At 40.7% G+C, this 27,244-nt stretch overlaps 2 protein-coding genes across 2 annotated transcripts in view; one reads left to right on the forward strand and one right to left on the reverse strand.

Moving 5' to 3' along the window:
* Positions 1 to 27,244, reverse strand: part of slitrk5 (SLIT and NTRK like family member 5) — a 427,390-nt gene that overhangs the window by 66,191 nt on the left and 333,955 nt on the right. The window lies entirely within an intron of this gene.
* The window catches only part of slitrk6 (SLIT and NTRK-like family, member 6), a 37,542-nt gene continuing 24,935 nt past the window's right edge, over positions 14,638 to 27,244 (forward strand). The window contains exon 1 of the mRNA XM_029446474.1: positions 14,638 to 14,669. The gene's annotated coding sequence lies outside the window, so the exon portion shown is untranslated. The remainder of the gene's footprint in view (positions 14,670 to 27,244) is intronic.

Here is a 27,244-nt window from a genome sequence, read left to right on the forward strand (position 1 = left end):
AGGGGAAAGAACAGCAAGGAGAGGAAGACGGACGATGCAGCAGGCAGACCCCATAAACAGATCGGTTGCACGTGCACAGACACTTGAACACATCAGCAATCCCCCTACAGGAGAGTTTCTTATTCTCTTATTGTTAAAGCCCTCAGTCCTCATGAGTCACAGTGTGTGAGAGCAGGGGCTGTGGGGGCTCACAGTGCCTAAGAGTAACCAGTTAACACACACACACACACACACACACAAGTGTGCGTACAGAAACAAAAAGAGACAAGTATAAACACAAACATTTGAAACCCACCATCGCACATAATGACCATCTCGTTTAATTAGGATTTGGCTGACAGAACGGTCTCTTAAAATAAATGATACACAGGAGGTGCGGTATGTCTGCACTCAGCAGATAGATGTTGAAATAAAACTATGTATGTGTACGATCAAGCATTTATTCTTTTCATTTAATGGAAATGAAATGATGGTACATGCAATTAAAATAAGGTTAGATATGCTAAAATGAAAATGATTAAACTAATAATTTAAAATCTCTTGTCCTCCTTTGCCAGACTATTGTTTAATCTGAACCTTTTGAAGTCAATTAGCTGAATGAATAACGTTGAGTTTCATAAACCAAGTGAGAAATAATCATTTAATTGAATTGCAAATCACTCAAATAGCAATCTGATAATATAATCCAACACATATTTAATATTCTGATAAGGAAATTAAAGACAACAATTTGAGAACTACTTTGTCGTTAAGCCCCTGAAAGCAACCTTTTTGTGGTGTTAATGAAAAAAGACTCCTGATCTTAATAGACCACCATCTTTGATAGCATAAATGTACTTTTACGGGCGGCATCAGGGTCAACCTGAACCGTAATGGTAAATCAATATCTCGCAACTCTCACCCACTCACACACTCCCTTCTTTCTCTTCAATGTTTTTTGTCTTCTACAACAAACAAGTGATCTTTCAAATTCCAAAGCCAGAAAAAAAAAGTTAATTATTCCCCGGGAACACTGATGAGCTTTAAAAAGCACACACACACACACACACACACAGGAGCGGACAATATGATTGATACTGCACATGCAGCAATGCTCCTCTCCCACGTAATGGAGATTTCAAATGAATCCGTTTGTTGCTGTCCAATAAATTCGCTAGCAAGGGGAGCTGTAAGACTTGTAGTGCTCTGATATTACAGTGAGGATGAAAGGGAAATACATTCTGCATAATCTCTTTTTGATTTAATCACCTCTAATTTTAAATGAGTAGTGAGAATACAGAATTGATAGATGGGTTAATAACACAGGACATTATTCCTTTTAGTACGGATAAGTAAATAAAACTGGAATGATGTGGGCAAGAGAAGTACTTACGATGGGGCAGTAAAGTGCCAGAGTTTCACGCAAGAAGAATGTTGTCTTTGGCAGCTACAATTTAAAAGTGACACTTGCACGTGTTAAACCAATCAGCACATCCAGTTCTGTTTGAAGCAAATGACAAGACTGGATGACAGAGCCGGGGACGGAGAAGAGCTAATGGCCATTACTGTTCAAACAGTCCCCGCCTCTCGGGTCAGTGCTCTCAGTGTACGGCGAACACTAAAGCAGGCAATTATCTGTCATCCGGGGGACAAACCGTGCTGGAATCAATCAAGTGTTTTCTGACAGTTAGCATGTTGGGAGGAGACACTTGTGTGACTGGCTCAGATCTCAGGTGATTGATTGGACAGGAGCATCACGGCAGCAGTCAGTGATGTTTGATGAACTTTAACTGACTCCTCCAGATCTGCCGCGGTCGTGCAGCTTTATAGCAAACAGAAATGGCTTGTATAAAAAAAAAAAACTCCTCCTTTTGTGGTGCCTATTGATCCAGCTTTAGCACTGCAGCCGTGCCTTTCATTTCTTTGAACGTGGAACAAAAACGACGGGCAGTCAAATGTCCTTTCTTACCTGTCATGCGCTGGCAGAATAAAGAATGAGGACGAGATGAAACCTTTGTACGATATACCTCACACACACTGACTGATTTACACCAGAAGAGGACATTTCTGAAAACTTTTCCATTTTCATTTTGTCTGCAGGCTTATACGTGTTTCTATACATGTTGATATATACTATTTTTCTGATCCCTCACTGGCTTCCCACCATCCAGGAAGTAGCCACAGCCTCGCACTCTTGAGTCATTGACACATTGTAGCTTGTTTCAAGTAAAAGTACAAAAGTGCAAAAGTAAAAAAGACAGTAGTTGGACACTTAGCGCGGGGAAAGGTAGGTTATTTCAGTGTTGTTGTACATTATTCATATTTTCAGACACCTTTCTCTCTTCAAACTCGCCAAAAAAGAGAAAATATGAAGAACATGACCTCAGTGGAAGCTTCAGCCCTTCAGCAGGCACATTTTAATTTGGAGGCTGTTTTGATAGAACTGGTATCTTCAGCATATGGGAAATGTAAACTGCAAAATCTAAATGAACAAGTTGTTGATCAAAGCTCCGAGAACAAAAAGCCCCCAGCAGTACGAACAGTGTTTCTAGTAAATGAGCTACTTGAATCAGCACGGACTCATTATGGTTTCTTAAAAATGATTTGGCTCTTCTTGGTTCTATAAAGCGTTCGTCGGAGGAATTAGACCCAGTTTTCTAACCATGTACAGATATGACTGTTGTCCACAGGTTTTATTCTGCGTTACATCCAATATATACACGAGCTGGCACAAACATTTCCAACGAAAATCTTAATCTGCCACACACATGTGGTCGTCATTGAGCCGAAGGACCGTTTATTACATTTCATGAAGACTTGTTAATCTACTGGAGAATCAATTTCACCTTTTCAGTAATGACTCACGAGATAGTCAAGAAGGCTTGACTAATTTCCACCGGATAATAGATTTTATCCTCTCGTTTTGATGCCGTTCTCGGACAGAATGAAAGGCGGAAGGAATCGGTTAATTAATCAATCAATCAGTAAGTTATTCGGTGAAATCCCTCCATGCAAAATGCAAATGTTTCCACCTAAGACTTGCACGCCGTTTGAAATTCCCCTCCGTGTTTGGGGGCTTAAAAAAAAAAAAACCTTCTCAAATGAGGTACAACAAATGACGCTTGTCTGACAGCCATGCCTTTCAGAAACATCCATTTAGTGTCACAGCTTGCATATTTAATTTGAACATTCAGCAGAACAAACAGGATGCCACAAACATTAGCGCTAATGAAGGAAAGACAGATGATATGAATGATTATCACCGTGTCTACTTTCCGCCACTTCTTATCATGCAGCCTGCCTCCGCTTACCTTTTCTTCCTCTCTCTTCTATCACTCAGTCTTTCAGGTGTCCACATGATTAATAACTACATTATATCCATTTAACACTGGCGAGCTACAGTACCAACATAATCCATGAAGAGTAATTCAGGCCTCAAAAAATAGAAAGAAACTCCACATTTTCAACAACCCCCTTTCTTGCTCACTATGTTCTCATTAATTTCACCAAAGAGGCCTGTCAGCTGGCATAGTACATAATCCATTCATCAGCGCGTCATACTCAGGCAGCCCCATATATTGGCCAAAAGAAAAAGGTCAAACAACAAAATTGTGTGTTTGCAACCTAAAGTGCGCCATTCAGCATTTTAATTAACAAGCAAGGCCCAATGAAAAATGAACGAGCTGGGAGTAGGAGGGGGAAGAAAAAAAAAAGGCTTTGTATAGCCTTGAGGAGCACAGTGCAGAGACATAATGATAATGTACTAAATGAAATGAAATGGCTAGCAAGGCTACCAAGGCTGGATGGCAAACATTCTGCACCTTGTTACCGCCTGTCACATGTCCAGTTATTATATTTAACATTGTGAGCAAACATTTAAAAACTTAAGACAGTTTTTCTTACAGTGACATTGGCTCAGAAGCAAATGTTTTACATGCAGACACAATGCGTAGTGCTGCAAAATCAATGTGTGATGAAACAGACGGAAAGGTTTCAGCACCTTGGACAGCGCAACTCGATATATATAAGCCAATATAAACCCACAATGAAAAAACTGACACGCTGGTTGTTTTTTTTTCCCTTCATATTCACCTTTTGAAATGAAATCTACCTCAAAATAAGTTAGTTTCGCTGTCACAATGTGTCTGACTCTGGGAAAATGTGTGACATTTCCTGAGGTTTTCTTTAAGACATAGGGACATAGTGTCTGTCTGTTGCTTTGTGATTTTATTTGTGCGGATGCCTGTCTCAGAGAGATCCCCCTTGAAAAAGAGATTATTCATCTCAATGGGACTCTCCTGGTTAAATAAAGGTTAAAGAAAAGAATACACTATTTAATACTATATAATAACACTTTCCAAGTTGGGACCAAATGCTCAACAAAGCTTGTCAGTACGTCTTTTTTTATATCAGCCAGACGTAAAAACATTTTTGCGATATTTTAACTTTGTAAATCTTCAACATTTCCTCTTTTAAGGCACAAAAAAAACATGGAGATGTCCAGCAATGCAAAAAGATCTTTCTAGTGAGCCGCTTTTCAAGCTCATTAACAAGTCAAATCTCACATTTATGTGTGACATTTGGAGATTCCCATTCCATGTCACCTCTGACGGCTTATGAACTCCCAGAAACGATTTAATTGCTCCGTAAATTACAACTCACAGAAAACCTCAAATGCCATAAGCATAATCTGAATGTACAATATATTGTATGGAAGAAGAAAAATGACCACATGGAGAAAGACTCTGCACTGACTGGTGTGTTAAAGCTTTAAAAAAGGGAAAACCTTCTGACTGCTCCTTCGCATCTTTGCTCTTCACTGAAGACAGATCATTGTGGAGTGGGTGGAAGTGTCCATGATGGCATGCAAAAGCATCCAATGTCACACACCCACAGTAAAATGTAGAGTTTGAGTCACGCATAGTCAAAGTGTCATTGCCCTGCAAACTCTTATAGACTCAATTTATTCTCCATCCATTTGTTTGTTTTTGCTGCCCACTTTTTCATTTTTAAGTCAGGGCTGGAGCCTTTTCCATTATGCATTTTGCTCGTGGCAGAAGGAAGAGAAACACTATGAAGAGTCCATCACATGGTGTACACACGGATACAAAGGCAGGTGTTCCCTTGTCTTCAACACACCCGACATGTCTTTACAATGTCAGAGGAAGCCTCACACAGGGAGACGCTGCAAACTCCACCTGACCAGACGAGCTCTTGTGTGCTCTACTTTAAATAAATATATATAACTTGGTGTTTAATACCATTCATTTAAAAAATAATGAGATAGCAAAGAACAAGGTAGATTAAACATCTGATAATAATTGTAAACAAGAATGCTATTACTCAAATTTAAGAAAATAGATGAAAAGTCAGAGGATTTATTGACCACTTGTTCAAACTCTGTAAAGGTCAGTGACCTTTAACCTCTTGGTATTGCATCACAGCACTTCATGGCACATTTCCAAACAAACGTATCCCTGGGTTGTGTGTGGGAGGGAGAGTTTGTTGAAATATTTGTGAAAAAGGTTCTGAAGACCTACTTGCTCCTTGAAAGACAAAAGATTTGCTAAACACAGAGAGCTTTATTCGGAATCAGAGAGAAATGTTAGTTTTGAAGAAAACAGGTTTCCGGCTGATTACGACACCATATGCTGTCGCCGCGGTGACACCGAGACAGAAAGGCACACACGACTGACAAATGATCTGATGAGTGTTTCCCTTCATATACGAAGTGACAAGAATCAAGATCAGACTGGAGTTGTTACCACAGCTTTAGATGTGCTGTCCTCTGACAGGCTGTAAATGTGAAGGATGCTCTGATTGATGGAGAGCAGTTCTCAACAGTTGGAGACATTTACACCAACAGGCGGGAACGGTCAGGTGTTTTTGAACTGTTGGTATGAAGCAGATGGCAATAAATCATATGATCAGAATACGGTACATTCCCATGCAAAGTGCCCTAAATGATTCAGCCATTATCATTTATTATTACAATAATGCAGTCATTCATTCCCAGCCTCCGAATGGCTGATAGTAGTAATATTCAGATCATTTACTCATGTAAAAGTACCAATACAACCAAAGCCATTGTATTCTAAATCTCACTTAGTAAAAGTACAATCGGCGTACATGTAACTAATGTATTAAAATGAAAACGGCCCCTGTAACTGATTATATATATTTGACATTATTAGATTGTAATTGATGCATCAATGCATTGGTAGGATTGTTTGAGCTACTTTTATACTGTTAGATAGTTTAAACCATGTAAAAGTGCAATATCTCCCTTTGAAATGTGGTGGAGTGGAAGGAGAAATTACCATAAAATGGAAAAGCTTCAAAGTACTAATTACCGCTAACACGATACTTCAGGAAATGTACTTAGTCACTTCCCACCACTTCTGTTAAAAAGGTCTAATAAGGTCTAAAAAGGTGTGACATCCTGATGCTTCCTCTCTGTATGACAGTGCGTGCGCTTATTTCCCCCAGAACACCTGAGGACAAATCCAAGGAACAAAAGCTAACAGCAGTGTCAGTAAAAGGTTGAAGACAGCAGTTTATTCTTTTTGATCAATAAGACGAAAATAGCAATAGGAAGGATAAAAAAAGGAATGCAAAACACATTACATTCGTTTTAGACTTAAACACACAGATCTTTCAAAAAGTAGGGCATAATGAAGACCATATTCTTCATGTTCCTTTAGCAAGTGTTTATGCTAATAGAGGTGATGAGGCTCTGCTCTATATAGATCATTGCTTGTGGGATCAGTGCAGGCGTAGGGTTAACTGGATACACTGCGGCCTTACCATGTAAGGCAAGCGCCGTGGGATTACATAAAAAAATGAAGGCGCTTATAACGTTCTGCTTTCCTGAACTTGCTTTCTTGTGAACTAAATTTGGCTGCGTTTGCTGTTAACCTTTGATATAATTTGGGTAAGTGGTGTGTCTTTTAATTGCTAGCCTTAATTTTAGAATAGCACTCAGTAATTGAAGCCATAAAAATGTCCTCAGGTGGCTCTGGCCAGACATAAAAGGCACAGCATGCATACAGCAACTGGAGGGCAACAGTGTCAGGACCGAAGCCAGAAAGCAGCTGGTTTAGTTGGTGTCATCCACCACCATAATATTTAATGTCACCAAAGATATATGAAACCATGGTCCAAAAAAGAGGAGGATAAAAAGATATTTCCGTAAATACAGTACATGAATCCCTTTGATGCAAATGTGAAGAAATGCCACACATGATTTACCCTCTGGCACTAGAGCTAACAAGTGTCACTTATGCTAAACATGTATGCATGCAGCAGCATAATGATGCATATTACGATTCATGCTATTTATTACGTGACAGGAACATTTTTAATGGGTTTTGAGTGTGCAAACATGACCCAGAGAGCCACAATGTTCTGTTCCACCATGAGAAATTGAAGCTGTGCCAATAACTGATGGTAGAAGGGGCAGGATTAATTTGTAACCTTAAGATTTCATTATTTCCAATATATTAAGACACGGAAAAACACTATTTTATATCTAAGTCTATGCGTTATAACGACTTTCAGCCTCGGGAACAGAATCGTAAGAGGAGCAGCTCTGGTCAGCATTACACCCTCTCTGTGTTACCCGCAGGCTCTCTAACATAGAGATGCAAAATAACTCATCCAACTGTTGAATTTTTTAATTAAAACTTCATATGTTAAATACCAAATTCACTTTCCGCATTTCATTACACAAAAATTGGACCTTAGTGCAGCATTGGTCTACAAGAGGAAGGTCCAGTGCTGCTGATGTTGTTTGTTCTTAATCAGTACAGACTCAGGCTCCAGTTCCTGACCAATTATAATTTTATCTCATGTGACTTGAAGTGACCATCATGGCTCCTAATTTAAATGAAAGCCATGTATCACAGTATTAGGACTACTGCACTTTATCAAACCCTTTTTCCCCTCTGTGAATATGTTATGCTGCTGCTGCTGCTGTTAAATCAAACGCTCACATTAACACAATAGATGGACCGCACATTGTAGCCTGGCTTTGAAGCAATCTACAAATGCTAGTGTAAAGTCAGACTGTAGCATTTTAGTTAGAATCATGATGTGCACAATTTACACAATTAAGGCCGAGATATCTGACTTTCAGTCCCGATTTATGAGTCCAGCTGCAAAAGCGCTGGATCCTACAATTCCCATAATGCAACATTCCCTTTGATCCAGACTGAAATATCTCAAGAAAATATTGAATGAATGAGATTGTGAACAGATATTCATAGTCCCCAGAGGATGAATCCTGCTGACTGTGGTTATCTGTGGTGTCTTTACCTGTTAGCACCACCAGGTTGACATTTCTGCCTTTTTAGGGAAATGTCTTGACAATCATTGGATGGATTGGTGTTTAATTTAGTACAGGCATTTATGGTTCCCAGAGGATGCATCATAATGATTTTGGCACCACCAACAGGCCACAATGAGTCCAGTACCGTGTGCATCATCACCAAAACTAATAACATTCCCATCAGCCTCTGCTGTACTTTGTGTTTATTGCAAATGTTAGTATTCTAAGATGAGTATACATGCGTCACATCAGCATTAGTGCCTTACTCCAGCCTCACAGAGTCGCTAGCATGACTGTAGACTTTCAGGGCTTTAAAAAGCTCCCTCAAAGTCACATTAAAAAACTGCTTTCACAGTCTGAGCCCTTATGACAAGTGAACTAATCTGCATGTGTAAAATCCACAGAGTGCCCCTTTGATGCTCAAATGAGCACACTAATGTTGATAAGATATGTACAGCTAATGAAGAGCCTGTCTCAGATTTTTAACTAGCAGTCTGTAATTGCGACGCAAAATGTAATCAACCCCTCATGCACAAATATTGTTATCCAGTCTGTAAATAAGGTAAGCAAGTGAATTGCATAGCACATGTCTACATATCACAGACACTAAATTAATAACTGTATTGTGTGAGGGTTAGTACGCTGTCATATATTTGGCAGGACCAGTAATTATAAAACTAGGCCATATTGCAATGGGAGATAATTAACGTTAGCTCGTCCCTGGGAGGTTTTTGTGGAGTGGGGGGAGGCTTTGACACAGCCTATTCAATTATGTCCTTCCCTGTGGGTCCGGAAACCCAGAATATAGAATATCTAAATTAGGCACATGACAAATCTCTCACTGAGTCAGATTGAGAAGGTCACAGATGGCAAGGTGGCCAGCAAGTTGTGGGAGCAAATGGTGTTTGCAATTAGAACTCCTTGTGGTGTGATAAGGTGAGGAATATACCCACCACCACCGCCACCACAGCCGGAAAGCATTTATATAGCTTCTAATATTACCAAGTTTCTATTACTGAGGACAAGGAAATACATGAAAATAGGAAGAAAAGGGCAACAGCATGCCCCAAATCAATTAATGAGATGCTGAAAAATCTTCAAAATTGCCTATTGATTTTTGCACCGCATGTGTGGAGCTAATTGCATTGGAAATTCCTACAATGTCATGATTATTAGTTTGCTTGATGAAATTTGGAATAGCCTCCCAAATGACGCTCACGAGATGATGGGATTTAATAAGGCTGCAATTATAGACAAGATGCTAGCTGTGGCACTTACACCTGAGATGTTGGCGCTATAAAAATGATGGCTGGAATTGGATTTGTAATGGAATACAAGGCACAGTGTACTGCGAAGAAAAAAGAAAGTTCATGAGGACGCTGCTCGAATTTATTTGAAAACCGATCACATCCAGTAGCTATTATGTATGTATGAAAGTCAGTAAACATGCATCATTGTTGGGACGTGCCTCATGAAGGAGTCATTTTAGATTTCCCCTCTGTATTAAACAATTTATACATCATTTGAAATATGGCATGCTTAAAACACATTCAGTAAAAGCTGCAAGGGATTTGTTACAAAACATGTCCTCCCTCTGTACTGTATCTAGCACATCATAGACAAAGAAATAGGTCACTTTTATCAACACGGGAATTCAAGGCATCACATTTGACCCTCTATGCGTAGCCCTTTGAACACCTGCACATTGGATATCTAGCTAAAAATAACATCCATGCCACCGGAGAAGGAGCTGAGTGAGAGAGAAGTTCCACATTCGATGATTAGATAATCAGTAAAGTAGCTGGGAGATACCAGCGGGGTTGTTTTTATGTATATAGTTTGTACTTTCAATTTCTTATCAAAGAACCAGATATTTTCTACCATGATTGTTTATCTGTTTTTCGCACTGATGATCACACCAGGAGAATTTCACGCTGATCCAAGCCATAGAAGTGCTTCAGTTGTGAGTCACGTAACATTTTCTATGGGTTAAAACTAATGGGATTAAATGAGATTTAAAAAAAAAAGGAGCATCCAGGACCCGGCTGGGTGATAAATTGGCGCCCAGAGCCTCATCACTTTTCAGTTGATAGTTTATCACTTTTTTTATGTTTCTTTGCACTGTTGTGTGTCATATCCTAATTTATCCAAAGAGATGTTGTGGTATATCTTTTGAACTTGCTCTAAATTGCCTCATCTCCCCCAAATAGGGCCAGGACTTCTTCTTTTGTCGAACAAGTTTTCTTAATTTTTCAGAAATATTGGTTGTCCTGATTGAGCATCAACCTCCGGATCTAAAAAGTGAAGCCAATGCGGAAGTTCCTTAAACTTGCAACCTCTCTAATATCCAGCAAGAGGGGGGGGACTCAACTGTTTTCAAAAAGGCGACTGATTGCATAGAAGTCTATGAGAAAATTACCCTACTTCCTACTTACTTATTTACTTATTACCTCAGTAAACATTTTCCGAATGAGTAAATGGTCTCAACAGTTAGTTTCAAGTCTTCTTCAACACAGCATGATTGTCATTTAGTAAATGATATTCCCTTTTAGAGTAAATAGTGTATGCTTTAGGTCGGGGCTACGTCATACAGGTCACTGCCACAGTGTTGTCCAGTTTGGATTTTGTCTTACAACTTTAAACCTTTTCAGCCTCTCGTGTCACTCAGAGTTCCAAAAAACACAAGATGGCGACTACAAATAGGCGTTTGTAGTCGACAAACCAATGGGTGATGTCACGGTGACTACAGTCCATTCCTTTATTGATGCACAAGCAATAGTAAAATGGTCATTGCTGTTGCAAACTTAACCTTTGCTTGTACTTATTTTAAGTGTTACTCATGTCATCATTGAAGTAACTGATATTACCCACCAGTTTAAACATAAAGCAAGGTCCTCAATATAAAAGCATTGAAATGACAAAGTCACTAGGGTTGCAGCAATGCATCTTTAAGAGCTTTATCCTTGAACATTCAGCAAACTAAATAAAGGATAGGATATTTTAGATTAATTACGAAGAAGTCTAGTGCCTCTTTTCATCTCAGCAAGTATTGGCTGGTGGAAATAATTGTGCGAGATGTCACAGAGTGTGTTCACTTTGTGCAACTCTCTCATTATGAAACAAAATGTTGTGTTTGCAAATGAATGCAGAGTTTTCTGGGCTCCCAATATCTGTTTGTCACAATTTTATCCAACTAGTAGAACTGTCAGTTCCAAACAAGAAATAATGCACCATGTTCCTTGGAAACACTGCAGTGTCCTAGCTGATGTCGCAGCCACTTCTTCCCTCGTTTCTTAATAATGTCGAGCTTCTCTCGGATCTGACAATGCAAATTATGAGTTCAACTTTTGTCCCCGCCAGCTAATGATGTGGCGGCGGATGATCATTTATAAAGACCTGTTCAAAGATGCAGAAAGTGACACATCTCAGAGATAAAGCTGAATGATATTGCCTATCATCTCATCTTGCTGTGCTAAATTTGAACGGTTTCAAACAACCACCCAGTCTTGAAAGGCAGGTAGAAGTCTGTCCATTAAACATATGGCTGCATACCTGTACTTTGTATTCAGGGGAAGCAAACATAAAAAGCAGCCTGGAAGTTGTACTTGGACACTGAAGTTATTGCTAAAGCATATTCTTATGGAGCATGACTGTTTTATTAAAGCCATTTGTCTTGTTACTTAAAAAAGATTATTTATGGAATGTCCCATTTAAAGTTAATCTCGTAAAGGGCGAGATTTATACCTAATGGAATGCAACCATTACCCACTTGAGAATTAAGCACAATGGTACATGGTGTATTTCATGTGTTTGACATCAGCACATTTCGCAGGCTCTGGACATAAAGCAGCTACACGTTAAAGAAAAAGCTATTCTGTTTTGTTTTGTAAGCCTTATTCAGAACATCTTCTGAGCTCAGACGGTTGAGAATCTATACGTCTGTCCTTAAAGTGATAATCAAAACTTAATGTGTATGCCTAAGGTGCAAGTTTGCCTCCACTGGCAATAAAGGGAAGATGGACTGTGTTGACATTGTGGCAGCAGTGTGGGTGATTTCCCACAGATAAAGGCACATTTACTGGTTCAGAACATGATGATATGAAGCTTATTTCAGTGCAAAGCTCAGAGCACCATTGTGCGATTCTACAGATCTGGTCTTCTATTCATCACCAACAGGGCAGCTTGCATTTTCTATCTCTTGACATCTCCCAGACGGAGTGTCAGTCCTCCGCTGAGGACCCGACTGAACTTTCTTATAATATCTCACTTCTTTTGTATATTTTCCCAGGGTCAGACGACCACTGGGAGAGAAAAAAACGCCACTCATACAATCAAGAAGCTACCCTTCTTCTCATGTCTGTTCTCTTTTGGATTGCAACTCACAAGTCCTTTGCTTGTCAGTGCTAGCAACAGCTTACCAAACCTTCAAGCCTCTTCAAAAGCTATATCTTTTGAAGTTGCCGTGCAGTGGCTTTTGGGAGCTGAGGAGTTAGTTTATCCAGCAGTCGTGCACCATCACATCTGCAGAGCAAGGGCGTTTGATTAGGCTAACATTATTGATTATGACAACGCACAGAGTGATTCCGAGAGGAAAATATGGTCAGTGCTACACATAGTGTTTAAAATTGTCAGGGCATTGCTAGCCTTGGGCTTTTAAGGCCTCATGCTGATTATAGCCCCAATCAGAAAGTTGAAAAATCAAGAAGATAGCGGAGAAAACATCAGAAGAGTCGTCAGGTTTTCGCATTTGCATTTGGCAAGGTGGTGGGTGGTAAGAAAACAGAGGGCGGAGAGGGGGGGGAGGAGGGGTGGGTGGAGGAAGAGCTGAAAAGTCTGTCAGAACATTAGAGTGCTGCCTTTTAAATCCTGCCATGCCCTGGTCTTCTAAACCCCATGCGGTATAAATCAGACGAATGGAATATGAATGAATGAGGTGACAGGAAACACGTAGGCAGCCCTGCGAGCCTCGCCATCTCCGAGCTCGTGTGTGTGTGTCTTCTTTGCAAGAGGAAGGAGGGCGAGCGGCCCTGGCTGCCTCCCCTCCTGTGACAGCTCTCCTGTGAGCCATATTCCGCTCTGCTTCGGGCACAGCGATGACACACACACATGCGCACGAGCAATCCACTGTATCTCTTTTTTTCCCGGCTGTACAGTTGCACAGATACACATAGGCGTATTGGGGGAGTGACGGGCGAGTGAGACAGCTCAGGGCCCCAGCAGGCGTCACAGAGGCGATGTGCCAAGTCATAGTCTCTTTCTGTTCCACCCCAGCAGTATGCCCTGAGAGGCTCTGGATGACACACTGCTCACTATGGATAATATATGACTGAGCTGTGTGATATGAGAAAAACCACACATAATGTTCATGTCAGCACCTCACTGCTGAGAAACAGTCATGCCCTAAATCAACATCTGACTGAAATAAACACAAACGTAATACCTCCATATATGCTCCACATGCATACAGATACATGCATGCACGTACAAACCGCCACCACATATCCACACAAAAATGCATAACGAGCCTCCTCATGTATTCATGCATATTGCATGTGTGAATTGTTCTTGTCGGCGTGTGTAGTTGTGTCGAAGCAAACACCTGCACGTGTAAAGAAACATGACGTTTTGACAAAAAAAATGGGCAATTTCATCTTCCCTTTTATTATGGATGTGTTTGGCAAAGCTTAGCTCTGGATATTGTGTTGACGCTTTCTTCCAGGTGAGTTTTGAAAAAGACATGATGTGTAATGTTAACTTTCTACCACACAATATACTTTTGTTGTGGTTAAAGTGTATGCAATGAGTATTAAAACAGCAAACACTTGGGGTGCCAGGGTCAGAAATTAATCGATTTGATTTATAACCAACTGCTGCTGGTTAATGTTTCAGCATTGCATCGTCATTGCAGCATCACAACAGCCCTTAAAGTTGAATGACTTCATTTGGGAACTGCCATAATACATCTATATACAAAACACAGGAGATGTTTTAGCTTTACCCTGTTTTCCAGTAACAGAATATAATGAAGTGCTATACTTACACATTTGATGTAGGCTACTTGTTAATTCAGTTAATTGGTTCAGCTGGAAAATACATCAGTGCAAAAATGGAGGAAAAAAGGGCTGGTTTTTTTTTTGGAGTTTGTGATTAATCTGTTAATTTATCAGCGAGGATATACTCTACACTGAACTCGAGCATGTTTAAATTCCACTAGGTTTTAATCTGTGTTGATGTACGATGTTTCTCTGCCTGTAGTGTTGAGGCAGGTCGTCTGCTCATTCAGTGATAATGAAAACAGGTGTGCATCATTAAGCAGTGAGTGACTCAGCACTGTCAGGGTTTGGAAGGAATTGGCTCTGCGGTAAGTGACATTTTATTACAATTATTGCACTCATGTGTGTGCCCATGGGTAAATTGTGTTGTCAGAAGTGACGGAAAGATAATCAATTATTAGTTTGTTAGTTATTGTATTTCCTTCACATGATTTGTTTCCGTGTGGCTCCCCCTTCAATCTGAGCAGATGGTATGTTCCAGTTAGGTGCAATCTGAGAAAGCAACAGTCTCTGATAAGTAGAGGGAGAGTTGATAACAGTGACTACATGCACAACAAGACAATATGCATAATAAGCTGTTTACATGGCAAATGAAGATTCATTCCTAATATTCCCGTTCACATGCAGCCGTGCAAAATATGGAAAAGTGGCGCCGCTTTGTACCATTTTGCTTCCCTTGCATCGAAATAGGAGCCACATGTTTTACAAACCAGGAAAAGTCTGCGATGCTTTATACAAAAACATAAAATGTTAGTCTATTAATATTGTCGAATTTGCAAGAAAACAGTTAGTGTATTCAAAGCTTTCATTTTATTGCTTACTGAGTGCAGTGAAGTGGTCATATCCGAGAACTAAATGCATCAGTCTACAGTGCAGAATATCATCGTCAATTACTTTCATTTTATTTGTGGCACCATTATTATACATTATTGTGACTGAAGATGTATTTGTGCATACAAATCTTGTCTAATGCAACGTTAACGTGACGCTACTCAGCAAGCGAGTGTGTTCACTTCCTGTCCATAATTCCCATCCAATGATTACACCTCGAAGCTCATACATAGCCTATTTATTGCATTCCTAGTCTTATTTTTGAAGTTTTCAACACGTATTTTACTTAAGAGTTGATTCTAAACTAGTTTTCATCACTTTCTAATGGTTAAACTCAGTCCAGAAAATCCCAGCCAAACTCAACAAAACGCCAACAATAGGGTAATAGAAAGGCTGACCCCGCTGGATTGAAATGACCCGCACACCAAATGTATCTGTGCAATACCTAATACTCTATTTCACTGTTAATGTTGTCGTGCTGCTAGAGCTCAACCCCATTGTTGAAGTGAGAGGAGGCTTATGGAAGAAGCAATGCTGGGCTTCTTTTTCTGCTCTGTAGCTATCACAGTCGTCTGAACAACATCAGCTCTCGACTGAAACGTTTCAAAGAGCCGGAGAGAAAATGTGTATCGACATGTTTTTTAAGGCCTTGAGGACAAAGACATATTTTAGTGATGAATGTCGTATGTAAATATAACCGAGTTTGTTTACAGTGAAACCTCCACAGGGTTGGTTTAACAGCGCTATCTCACGCTGCCAATTCATTGAAATGTTTTAATCTTCAGACGTTTTAATCAGCCATAATTAATCTGTTCTGTTTAACAAGGTTTCCATCTCCCGCCATCACCCCGGGTCTAAATGAGTCCAGCGTATGCAATTTGAGGTGATTTTCATTTTTGATAAGGTTTCAATCAAGGAAGGTTAGAGTTTGATTCAGCATGTGTTCTTGTTCGAAGAGAAAACAAATCGATGGATGAGATCATTTAAAGAAAAAAAGGTGTTTGATCTGCAACAGTAGTCTCACTTAATAAACAACTGCGGAGCACATATAGTACTCATATATGCTTAGTTTATTGTGTTCATTGTATAGCAGGAAAAGCACTTTACAGTGTAAGGACTTTTTACATGTCGGGCATCACAAATAAACGCATGATAATAATCCAATGGATGCTAACAGGTTGCTTTAGCTCAATTAGCATTTACATGTGGCTACTTATTAAAGGGTTGCACATGAATCAAGGGGGAAAAAATGTTTCATTGCAGTTCAGCTTTGTGACAAACTTAAGCAAAGTTTTATATAAAGTTGAGCCCCATTAAAGCAGCTAGCTTAGACAGGCTTGAAACGGCAGCGACGACATCCTAGCCTCATTAAATGTACAGTGATCACTGTACAGTACATTTGTTCTGACTGTTGTTTTATCATCTCAGTATCTTCTGACAACTGAATGGGATCAAATAAATGGCATACTGAAGGGAGGAAGGAATAGTTTTGCTTATTATCAATATTTTATTAGTTATTCGGTAGATATAAGAGCCACGGCAAAAGAGCCTTGGGGCCAAACCGATAGTTAACATATATTGCGGTGTATATATACTTTTATATTGTGATATTGATATGTATCATGTTATATGCAAAAGTTATACAAAACACACATGTAGAAAATATGGACATAGTCTCTGCAGAGCCGTTGTGAAGGTCTATCGCCATCTTGGCACAGCCGACTCCAGCTAACTCTGGGCTAATGCAAAAATGGGCAAAGTGGTGGATTGTTGGTGGAGCTGAGGCTGTTGTAATGTTGGCCATTTTAACATGGGGGTCTAGGGGGATTGATTCGATTCGAAACAAAAGGAGAATATAAAAATAACCTTCGTCTTCAAATGCTGACTGATTACGATTTCTCTCTTTAAACGCTCGTCCCAAGGGGTCTTAATCAAGAGGATGAAATAGCCTTTGCACCTCTAGTGATGTATAGCTACACTCACCCATGCAATCAATAGATTGAGATGATGCACTTTTGTACTTCTGATTGTGAACAACAACAATCAAATGTCTTTCTAGACTGTATCCATCACAATCAATGCTGCTTCTTTTTCCTTCCCTGAAGCTTGCTGCTCCATTTTCCTGGAACCATAATGGAACATTTACAAAAGTTTTCATTTACTCTCCCAACAAGTATTATAATACTTTCATTTTTTACTTTTTTTATCCATCATCACATCCTGTCCGTCCCAGTAAATTAAATCTGAATTTACTGATTTGGATTGGGTTCTAAAATAAGATTTAAAACCGCTGACATCCTCTCAGTTTCCGCCAATCGTTTTAACAAATATTTATACGCCTAAAATTAAAATTATTCATGAATGCTAAATAAAGAAATGAGAACAAGGGAGAAGCTATGAAAATAAAGTTTTCAATATATATTTTGAGCAAGATAGAAGCACGGGGCAGACGGAGAGTTTTGTGTCAACTTCCTCTCATTATAAGTAACACCCATCCTGAGCCATCATGTTGAAAAGCAGGGACTTTGAAGGTTGTGCAGTCAGACAACCAAAGCATCACTTAGACATGCAGGGAGTTCTTATATCTGAAAGGATTTTATAACATCAACCTGCATCAGCAGTTCTCACACACACGTTTTCCAGGCAGAGGTTGCCAAGTTCATTTTAAACCCTGTGTTTACAGTGTGACAGGCTTTTTACACGCCACTTTCAATGATAATGGCGTGAGCGTTGTGGTAGAGTGTGTAGGAGGACTACAAAAGTGGATAAGCAGAAAATGGGGCACCTGTATGAACACCAGAGAGATCATGCTATTGTTTCTCCCCCGAGAGAGAGAGAGAGAGAGAGAGAGAGAGAGAGAGAGAGAGAGAGAGAGAGAGAGAGAGAGAGAGAGAGAGAGAGAGAGAGAGAGAGAGAGAGAGAGAGAGAGAGAGAGAGAGATGTATATATATTCTCCGGCTTGTGTCACAAGCTTTTAATGCCCTCTTGCTGTCAATTGGTAAAATGCATTATAAAATGGAGGATGCACAGGTATAGTGGTTAGTGGTTATACGGTGACATGAAAGGTGTTGTCCTGCGTATGTGTGGGTTTGGGTGCTGTAGTTTCCTCCCACAGTTCCAAAAACATGCTGGTTATATGTACTGGGATAGGCACGAGCTGCATATAACCCTTTATTTCACGTGTTATGTTCTTTTTAACCAGGAACTTTTGTTCCTAGCATAGGTTTCATCTGACATTACAAACAGGGAGACTTTAAGTTGCCAATAAATCTAAATATGAGTAAGGCTGTGGCAGAAATTACTTCCTATTTACAGCAATTTCTGCCATTGTATTCATTCTAAGGGAAAGGTATCCATTATGTAGTGCTCTTCAACACATACAACTAGTGGGCTCTCTACCTTTTGCTCCAACAATGCTTCACCTTCTGATGGTACAGGCTACTTTTCTAACCTATGCCCTCAAATTTGTGGACAGACAGTTTTCTTGACTTGAGAAATCGATATCTCCACGGTGACTAAATTGATTTTTCCAATTCAAACTGCATTGGAAATCATTATTTTAACTGTCAAGATAGTAAACTGGCAGGAAAAGGTTCCACTTTCAATTTCGAAGCTTAGCTTAACTTAAAATGGCACAATGTATAAAGTAAATTGGGGTATAACTACAACCTCTGCAGCAATATTAATTAGCAAATGTTAGCATGCTAATATGCTATATATGCTATGCTATACCTCCTAAACATCCACAAGTTAGCATTGTCAGTTTGAGCATTTTAGCATGCTAACGTTAGCATTTAGCTCAAAGCATCCCTGTGCCTAAATTCAGATTCACAGAGCTGCTGTAGACACACAGTATCAGAGCTGTGTCATGCTTTAACCTCTGCTATGTCGCCCATGATGAACAGATGTGGGCAACACATTGATATATTTACAACAGGATGGAGAAGACAAGTCACTGTCTGAGTAATAAACTCACACATGACTCATCCTTCAGATTATACATTGAGTCCCACAGACAGCTTGCATCTGAGAAGAAATTAAGTTAATATAAAAGGATTTTGGGGTTACTCAAGGCCCATAACAAGTGAGTCATAATGTCACATGGTCTGTTCTGCAATCCCAAAAGAAGAGAAGAAGAGTTAGAGTCACAGATGCCATCCCTGCTGACAATGTTCTCAGACTGTGAAATGTACAAAGCTTCTCCAAAGACCGTCAACGTATTGTTGTGATCCTAATGTGACACATTTACTTTGGACACATAGTTTACTCTCCAGCAATTAATGTGACCTTATTTCTCAGCTGCTGACGATATCAAAGATTGTCCAAGAAGCTGGGACTTTGACAGACAGGCCCTGTGTGAAAACAGACCGAGAAATGTAGAAATAATGAGCTGTAGTGGCTACTGTAGCACTTCTAGAAATATATGAGACATGAAAGGGAGGAATCAGTGATGAATACCACTGTACTGTATGTTAGCAAAGATTTAAAAATAGCTTCCTGCCTAAACATATGTTCTTTCAGGCCGAGGGATTTAATGACTCACCGAAGACGAGGAGCAATAGATAAGATTTTTTTTTTTCCCTCTCACCAGGATCATTTACTCCACATTCCAACACATTGCAGATGTTTTTTTTCAATTTCCATGTTCCTGCTGGGTTTTCCTGAAACATATTGAGACTTCTTCTCTGAGTAATGGCTTTTTCTGACATTGGAGGTAGCCTATAGATACAATTTACAACCTCTGCTATCTTCAGGAAGCACTATGGAATACACAAGTGTCAATAGCTGTATCAAAATGCCCACAGGGATGGTCTGATTTTTAATCTTTTGAAAGCTGAGAAATTCTGCTTATCCTCAGCACCAAAAGACATTTTAGGAGGTTAATGCATAGTGTAGTAAAACTTTCCTTTTGTTGCTTGTTTGGAGATTTGACTCATGTTTTATCAAGTACAAAGAAGGCTAAAATGTTGCTCGTCATGTGCAGTTGTTTAAGTTGCAGTTGGCTTCAATAATGTTTTACTGTATAATTTCCTACATAAATGACCTGCGGTGCACCAGGTGTCATTAGAAACATACTTTCGCGGTATGTGTTTTATTGCCACTGTTAATTTTATGAGGGCCGTTAAGTTAAGTGGAGGTGTACGCTGCCAGCAATCATGCTGCTTGAATCAGCGGATTATTAACACCCCCGTCCCGTCCCGTCCCGTCCCCGTCACATCCCAAAAAAAAAGGAAGAAAAAGTAGATCCAGTTATGTTTTCTGCACACCCTGAGGCCTGTGAATGCCACTTGTGCCCTGCAAGTGTTGAATGATAAATCCCCGGGTGGAATTGGAATGCAGCGATCATCGCTTGTATCGATGTCCCGCACTAAACTTCCTTCACTGACTCCGTTTAAAGCGGCAATGAGGGAGATTTATACCGCCCCATAACACAAAATGACCATAACATATCATCAGTGGAGTTATTGATCAACGCTAGTGACCCAGTAAAATACTTGAGCAGGTGTTTGGAATATTCTGCCTTCCAAAACTAACAGCACACCCCTGGCATTTTAAACGGCGTAGCATGGACATGACTGTGGTTGATCCGACTATTTCCAAAGCGCGGAAACTTTATTGTAGTTAGTAAGATTTCACATCTTTTTATCACTATATTGTGATCCTGTGAAGCTTTACAAGGACACAGAGTTTTATCAGTGTTGCCTGTCGGTCACATAGTGGGGACAATAAAGTTACAAAATACTTATTAGCCTTTGAACATATGGTGTAACTCCGAAGAACAGACAATACAGCATTGTGCTCTGACCAAGGACATGCACAGAGTTGCAGAAACACTCACACCTGAAGCTTTTAGTGTGAGTGGAAGGAACTGTTTTTATCATCTGGACAAGAAAACTTTAATTGTTAGTGCAAATATAGTGTCACTCAAACATTATTAAAAGTCTGTAAGACCTTGTACATGTACTGTGTCAACGCACACGCAATATCAACTACAATCAAACGTTGATTCTAACAACTCTAACAAAGTTTAGTTCAAATGAAGGATGTTGGCTTCTCAGACAACAATTGAGCTGAGGTTGTTCATGGCCTCTAGCTGGATTTCTTCTTTCTTCTGCAGTTGGGGAGATTGTTTCATCATTAAGAGTAAAGGGAGGGGGGGCGTGGAAGGTCCCTGTCTTTGTCTTTACCTTCAGATAAACTGTTAACAATATAATTCAATTTCTTATGCAAAAGATATAATCATATAAGTGACCATGTCTGTAGACCTTTCTGATAATACCCTAGATTGAAATGCCTCTCCAGAGTGACAGACACCAGCAGTCTCCAAGAGTCACTTTAGATGAAGGTGACACACAGAATGTAACCCCTTCCTCTTGATTTAAGGATTAAACACGCACATCCCTCGCCAACGGCCCTTTTTCATGGAGTGACTTTGGCCGCTGTCTGCCCTGAGCACTTGAAAGCGCTGAGCATTAACCCACGCCCCTGGCACATGATCAATAAAGCTTGGGTGATGCATGCACGCACACACACACACACGCACAAACAGAAATCATGCATTCCATCATTGAAACTATTAACACCTGCCAAAATCGATCAGTCACCCTTGGCTCTCCCTTCTCCAAATCCCCCCCCCCCCCCCCCCCCTCAACCATCGAGTGTGCTTGTGTGTAATCAAAAATGCACATCATATTTGTGCTCTGCAGAAGCCACCATACTGTTTTTCCTCTTTCGTTCTTTTTTATCTTGCTTGACAGCGGGCATCACTTCTTATAAGTAGGAAACATTCACAGCTGGGCGACTGTGCCAAACGGTTGATAAAATGCACGATTAAAAATGTGGAGGAAAAATGTCTCCATATCTGAATAGTTGACCTTTTGCAGAGAGGAGGAGGTTCCTGCAGCACTCTGATGGCAGGGATTCAACTGCAGGTTCACAGTGTAGTGCTCAGCAACTATCTGCTCCCCAGCGGTGCCATTAATAATGTGCAATCTGCCTCACTGAGACGTGGCAAATGTAGTCATCTGTAGCGCTGTGGTGTGACCAGCTAAATGTTGCTAATTGATATGGACAGCAGGAGCTTCCCAGTGTGTGGGATTAGAAGGTGGCGGGGTAGAGAGATCCTGGCATGTTTTCAGGCTGTGACAAACCCGCCAATATGGATCAAAAAGGCACAAAATGATTTGTTCTACATTTCTTTCACTCATCCAGACCTTTATTCCTCTCTCATCGCACATCGCAAATGCATCCAGAGTCTAGACACACATCTGTATTCGACCAAGCCTATTTTTACCCGTCCATTGATTGATGTATCCTTTCAGCATGTACACCCTTGCTCTCCACAGGGATGAATAAACCACAGATGAGCAGCAATCTGTGGGGAGTACACACACACACACACACACACACACACACATACACACACAAACAAGCACTTGCAAAGACATGTTGAGGTACAAATGTATATAGAGGAATGCCAACATACAATATGAAGACTAAACTTCACAGTGATGCAAAATACACACTGGAGCACACACACGTCATGCTCTTCAGCTTTGACTGTACCTTTTTCCATCCTTCACTCTGTTGCATCTGTCAGGGATTCTCTCTTGTTTGGCAGCAGTGTGTGTGTGTGTGTGTGTGTGCGTGTTTGTGCGGGCCACATTCTGCTTTCATCTCCCCGCCCTGTGACTCGGTACAAGACAGCCCCACGTCTTTTCATCCGACATGCTTTGCGAAACGCAACAGATACGAGTCGAACAACCGTGACCGTCGAGATGCTTGTCTCATAGCAGAGTCGCCTATACGGCCTCGCTTGACATGCTAATAGGGCCAGTTTGTGAATGATGGGGGGCCATTCACCGCCATTATGACCAGGGGTGAGTTATGGAGTTGATGTGCCCCCCTCTGTTGTAGGGTAAAGATACAAACAGGAAAAAATAAATGCACAGTTAGAAAAGATACAGGGCCGTGTGCTGGATGCAGTGCGTACAGAGTGACATAAGGTCTCAATCTTTTTCAGTCTCAATGACAGACCTAATTGTGATCCCTTTTACTCACGGACAGGCAATTTATAGGGTATTCACCTTGGGTGACTATTTATATATGAACAAGTGCCAGGGAATAGGCTACTTACTCCAGGGGGCATTGCAGCATGATTGACTTGCCTGGACGCTTTGCAGTGAGTGTTTTGGAGAGCCACCAGTGCCCTCTTGTGTCCAAAATCCTTCTTTTTTTTTTTAGACCTGGCTGAATACTGCTTCAAAGACATATGTATTTGTGTGTTTTTTCTCAAGAGAGGGGAGGAAATGAAGTGTACACTTAAGAGTGTGCTTTTGAGTGAATCTGTAAAATCGCAGGCGGTGTTTGATGGTTGCAGTGAAATCCGTACCCATGTAGTGGTCGAGCTGAGGGAGTCGGGCTGCAAACCTGTCACCGCTGAACCAGACTCAGCAGAGCACACGTTCACAGTGTGTGTGACGATATTGCAAAGGGTAAGCTTTTCACGCAGGAGGAGGTGGGGGTAGATCAAGCTGGGTTAAAAGGCAAATTATGGAGTGGCGGCTACTGGTGACTCAGCAAGGCAAAGCAGGTTCCATGTTCATAAATCCACGGGCTAAAATCAGATACATCGACTTATGTCTCATGTCAATCTCTTTTTCTTCTCTCTCTACTTTCTCGTTTGCGACGCCGCTTCACTCCTTGTCGTAGTTTCCTAGTAACAAGTGTCTATCTTCAAGAAAAGCACTTTCATGCAGATCCCTGGAGCAAAATCAACCGTTCGATTCTACAGTTCTTTTATTAGAAGTGGCAATCATTTCAGCCTAGGATAAGATAATTAGCAGATTTAGTTTGCCGGTTTAAAAGGAAAACAACCTTCTTGTAATGCAAATCCCATTTAAGTGAAGTTATTGTGACTTCAGTTCATCATCTCTAATAAAGTGGTTGTGCTTGCATGTCACGCTGCAGCCACGGGGTGTAATCAAGAGTTTGTATCTCATCTGTCTCGTGTGGCCTCGACTGGAGCTTTGATATTATGCAAACAAGGGTACTAAATCCACCTTCATGGAAGTTAATTCTTGCAAAGGGAACCTTAAAAATGCTCAGTGTCATTTTAAGGTAATCCCTCTTGCTCCAAACCAAAACCCTGCAGCGTTTGATCGTAGCTGAGCTGGACGAGAGAGTCTACTGCGCAAACGTTCAAACTTTTTGCTGTGTACGTTCATCCCCCCATGTGTCTCACTCTCTGGCAGGTTGTAGCACGCACCTGTCAAAGACCTTGTCACAGATTATATCCAGATTAAATTCAGAAAGTATGAATAGCAAATAACCACATGAATGTTGATTTTTGCAAATCGAATCCAAACAACAATTGGAGGTGGTTTGTAATGCGAATCCAATCCGATTTCTCCAGGTTTCGTCTCAGTCCAGTGGGGCGTGGCGCTGCTCAAATCAGATTTGAGACAGACACAGAGCCCGCTAAAGTCCCTCGATGCATTGTAAAATTGGCAAGCCACCTATCGTCATCAAAGTTGCCTGTGGGCTCCATGTTCCCACCAGGCAGTACTACAGCTGGCATCACATCTCTCAGTAGCGGCGTGGAACATTGCAATGTATACCAGGCTCCTACGTCACACATGAAAGCTACGTAGTTACTAAAGCAACCCCGTGCAGATAGGTCGGTGATGTCAGGAAACGCAAATCTGATCACTCGCAAATTACAGAGCAGTCTGTCTTAAAGATTTCATTTGAGACACTAATTGGATTTACCTTCAGTCTGAACGCAGCCTTAAATCCTCATTCAAACTCCTGGGTCATCCCTTTGTGTTCAGCCCCGTTGATCTCAACCCCTCTCACTCATTAAACTTGGACCCTCAAACTCTCCACCTACTCATTTGCATAAATAAATGGTCTTTGTGAGTAAAAAATGTCTAAAGGAGCGGCTTTGAATAGGGTTGTATGTCACAAAATATGGAACAGTAATTATTTACATACTGCAATATACAGTGTATGTATAGTCGGATTTCATTGTGGCATAATTCCAAGTACTATTTATATTAATTCTGTATGACATGAAACAGCTAGAGAGAGAAATCCTGCAAACAAAACACATCCCTGCCAATTATTACATATTTGTCTCCCACGTTGCGTAATAGCAGCAGCAGAGTCAAACCACATCCGGCGTTCCTGTTGACAGTCTAAGACTTCATCGCAGCATAATTAGCTTTGAGGTGGCGGCTGAAAGTAAACAGATAAATTAATACAAAGATACACAGCAGCTATAAAGAGCTCTTCTCTGACTTATTTGGTCTGCAGAGTGTGTGGGGGGGGGGAAGATGGTGACTCCGACTCTCTCCTTAAACAGAAGTCGTACATTCTGTTTTTCTCGCTGGGTAATTAGATGGCAGGTCTTTGTGTCTGAAGTGTGTGTTTACGCTGAGAGCACGCATGTCTCCGCGTGGATAGCCTTGTCTCGTGCATAAGCGTATGCACGTGTTAAGCTCCCGTGCTCATCTGTCAGCTTGCATGTACCTGAATGTGTGTGTTTTGTGTGTACTTTTTTTTTTGGGCAAATCACCTTCATTATAAATGTGTCTCATTACAGTAATGAGACGATTTCATTATCACTTAAACGACCTTGTCCCCGGTGCTAAACAAGGCCGGCTGTTACAAACCCAGTGGGCTTCTTGAGCTGATTCGCAGCGGGGGGCCAAGCAGGTGGGCGGGTCGGCAGGTGTTGCCAGCTGAAATTTGAATGGAGACATCTAATTGAAGTGCATGACTGCATGTACACCTAAGTGTGTGCATGTTTGATTGTGGATGAGAGGTAATGACATGAATGTTTAGTAGGTTGGAGTTTTACTCTTGTAAACGTTATATAAACACTTATAGGCTTCAAAATTGTTACTCTGTACGCTGCGGCTAAATGTTTATCATACATTTTATATATATATATATATATATATAATGTGTTCCTTCTTATCTGTGTACACCAACGTTAGAACCAGGTGGCAAACTAAATATAAACAATGCCACCGCATGAGTGCCAAAAACTGCAGTTCCTAGATTCGCCACTTGAGGCGGCTCTAAAAGCTTTACAGCTGAAATAAACATGTTTACAGCCTTCTGCAAAAAAGGGTTTTGGTCCCCATAGCTAAGATTCCCGTTCATAACATCTGTACGGAGGGTGAATTTGTATATACCTCACCCGTTTAAATGATATCAAGGTTTAGGGTTATGCTTATACTAAGGGAATGGCAGGCGGATGCCGTCACAGGTCGTTAGCTGACTGCTCTGTTGCGTCACCTGGGCCATATTGTTTTTGTTTATTGTTGTAACAGTTTTAAGGCTGCCCTCTTTGCCAGATTTGAAACTTAATGAGACTTTAACCTGGTTAAATAAACAATATATATGCATCCTGATGAGTGGTATTTAAGAGAGCAACTATTTAAGAGTGAGCAGCAACCACCACTGAGTCACAAAAGGCATTAACACAAAAGGGAAAGGCATACGGAGGGTTGGACTTCGCCCAATTGTTACCACAACGCAAAACAACGTCATCTGCCAACACGATGCGTTAGACAAATACAAAGCACACATCAGTGGTAGATTGGTCTGATTCCAGATCTCTGAATCATCGCTCGCTTCTCCCTTTTGTTTAGCCATACTAATAGGTGTGTTGTTGTGTCACGCTGCATTCATACCTCGCCCACGACACACTACATACAATAACCCTGACCTTTTGCAAACAGGTCAAACATGATGAGGGTGCAGGGTGAATGTTTGAAGAAGAAGGTCATCCTATTGGACAGATTTAATGCTATTTTTAGTCTGAACAACCTCTTAGATCAAGACCAGTAACGTCAGTCAAGAGGAGTTGGGGGATTTCCTGCAATCTCAGGATTTTATTTTGTAACGTTGCATGTTTTTATACAAACTTTTGAGCATACATAGTATAGATGAGTGTGCATCCTCACATCCCTTTTCTTTTTCCTGAGCTGTACCTGGCTGCCCCTAAGATCTCATCTCTCCTTGCTAAGCACTCAATCTG

This window comes from Cottoperca gobio, chromosome 2 (assembly GCF_900634415.1).
Source record: "Cottoperca gobio chromosome 2, fCotGob3.1, whole genome shotgun sequence".
Taxonomy (NCBI): domain Eukaryota; kingdom Metazoa; phylum Chordata; class Actinopteri; order Perciformes; family Bovichtidae; genus Cottoperca; species Cottoperca gobio.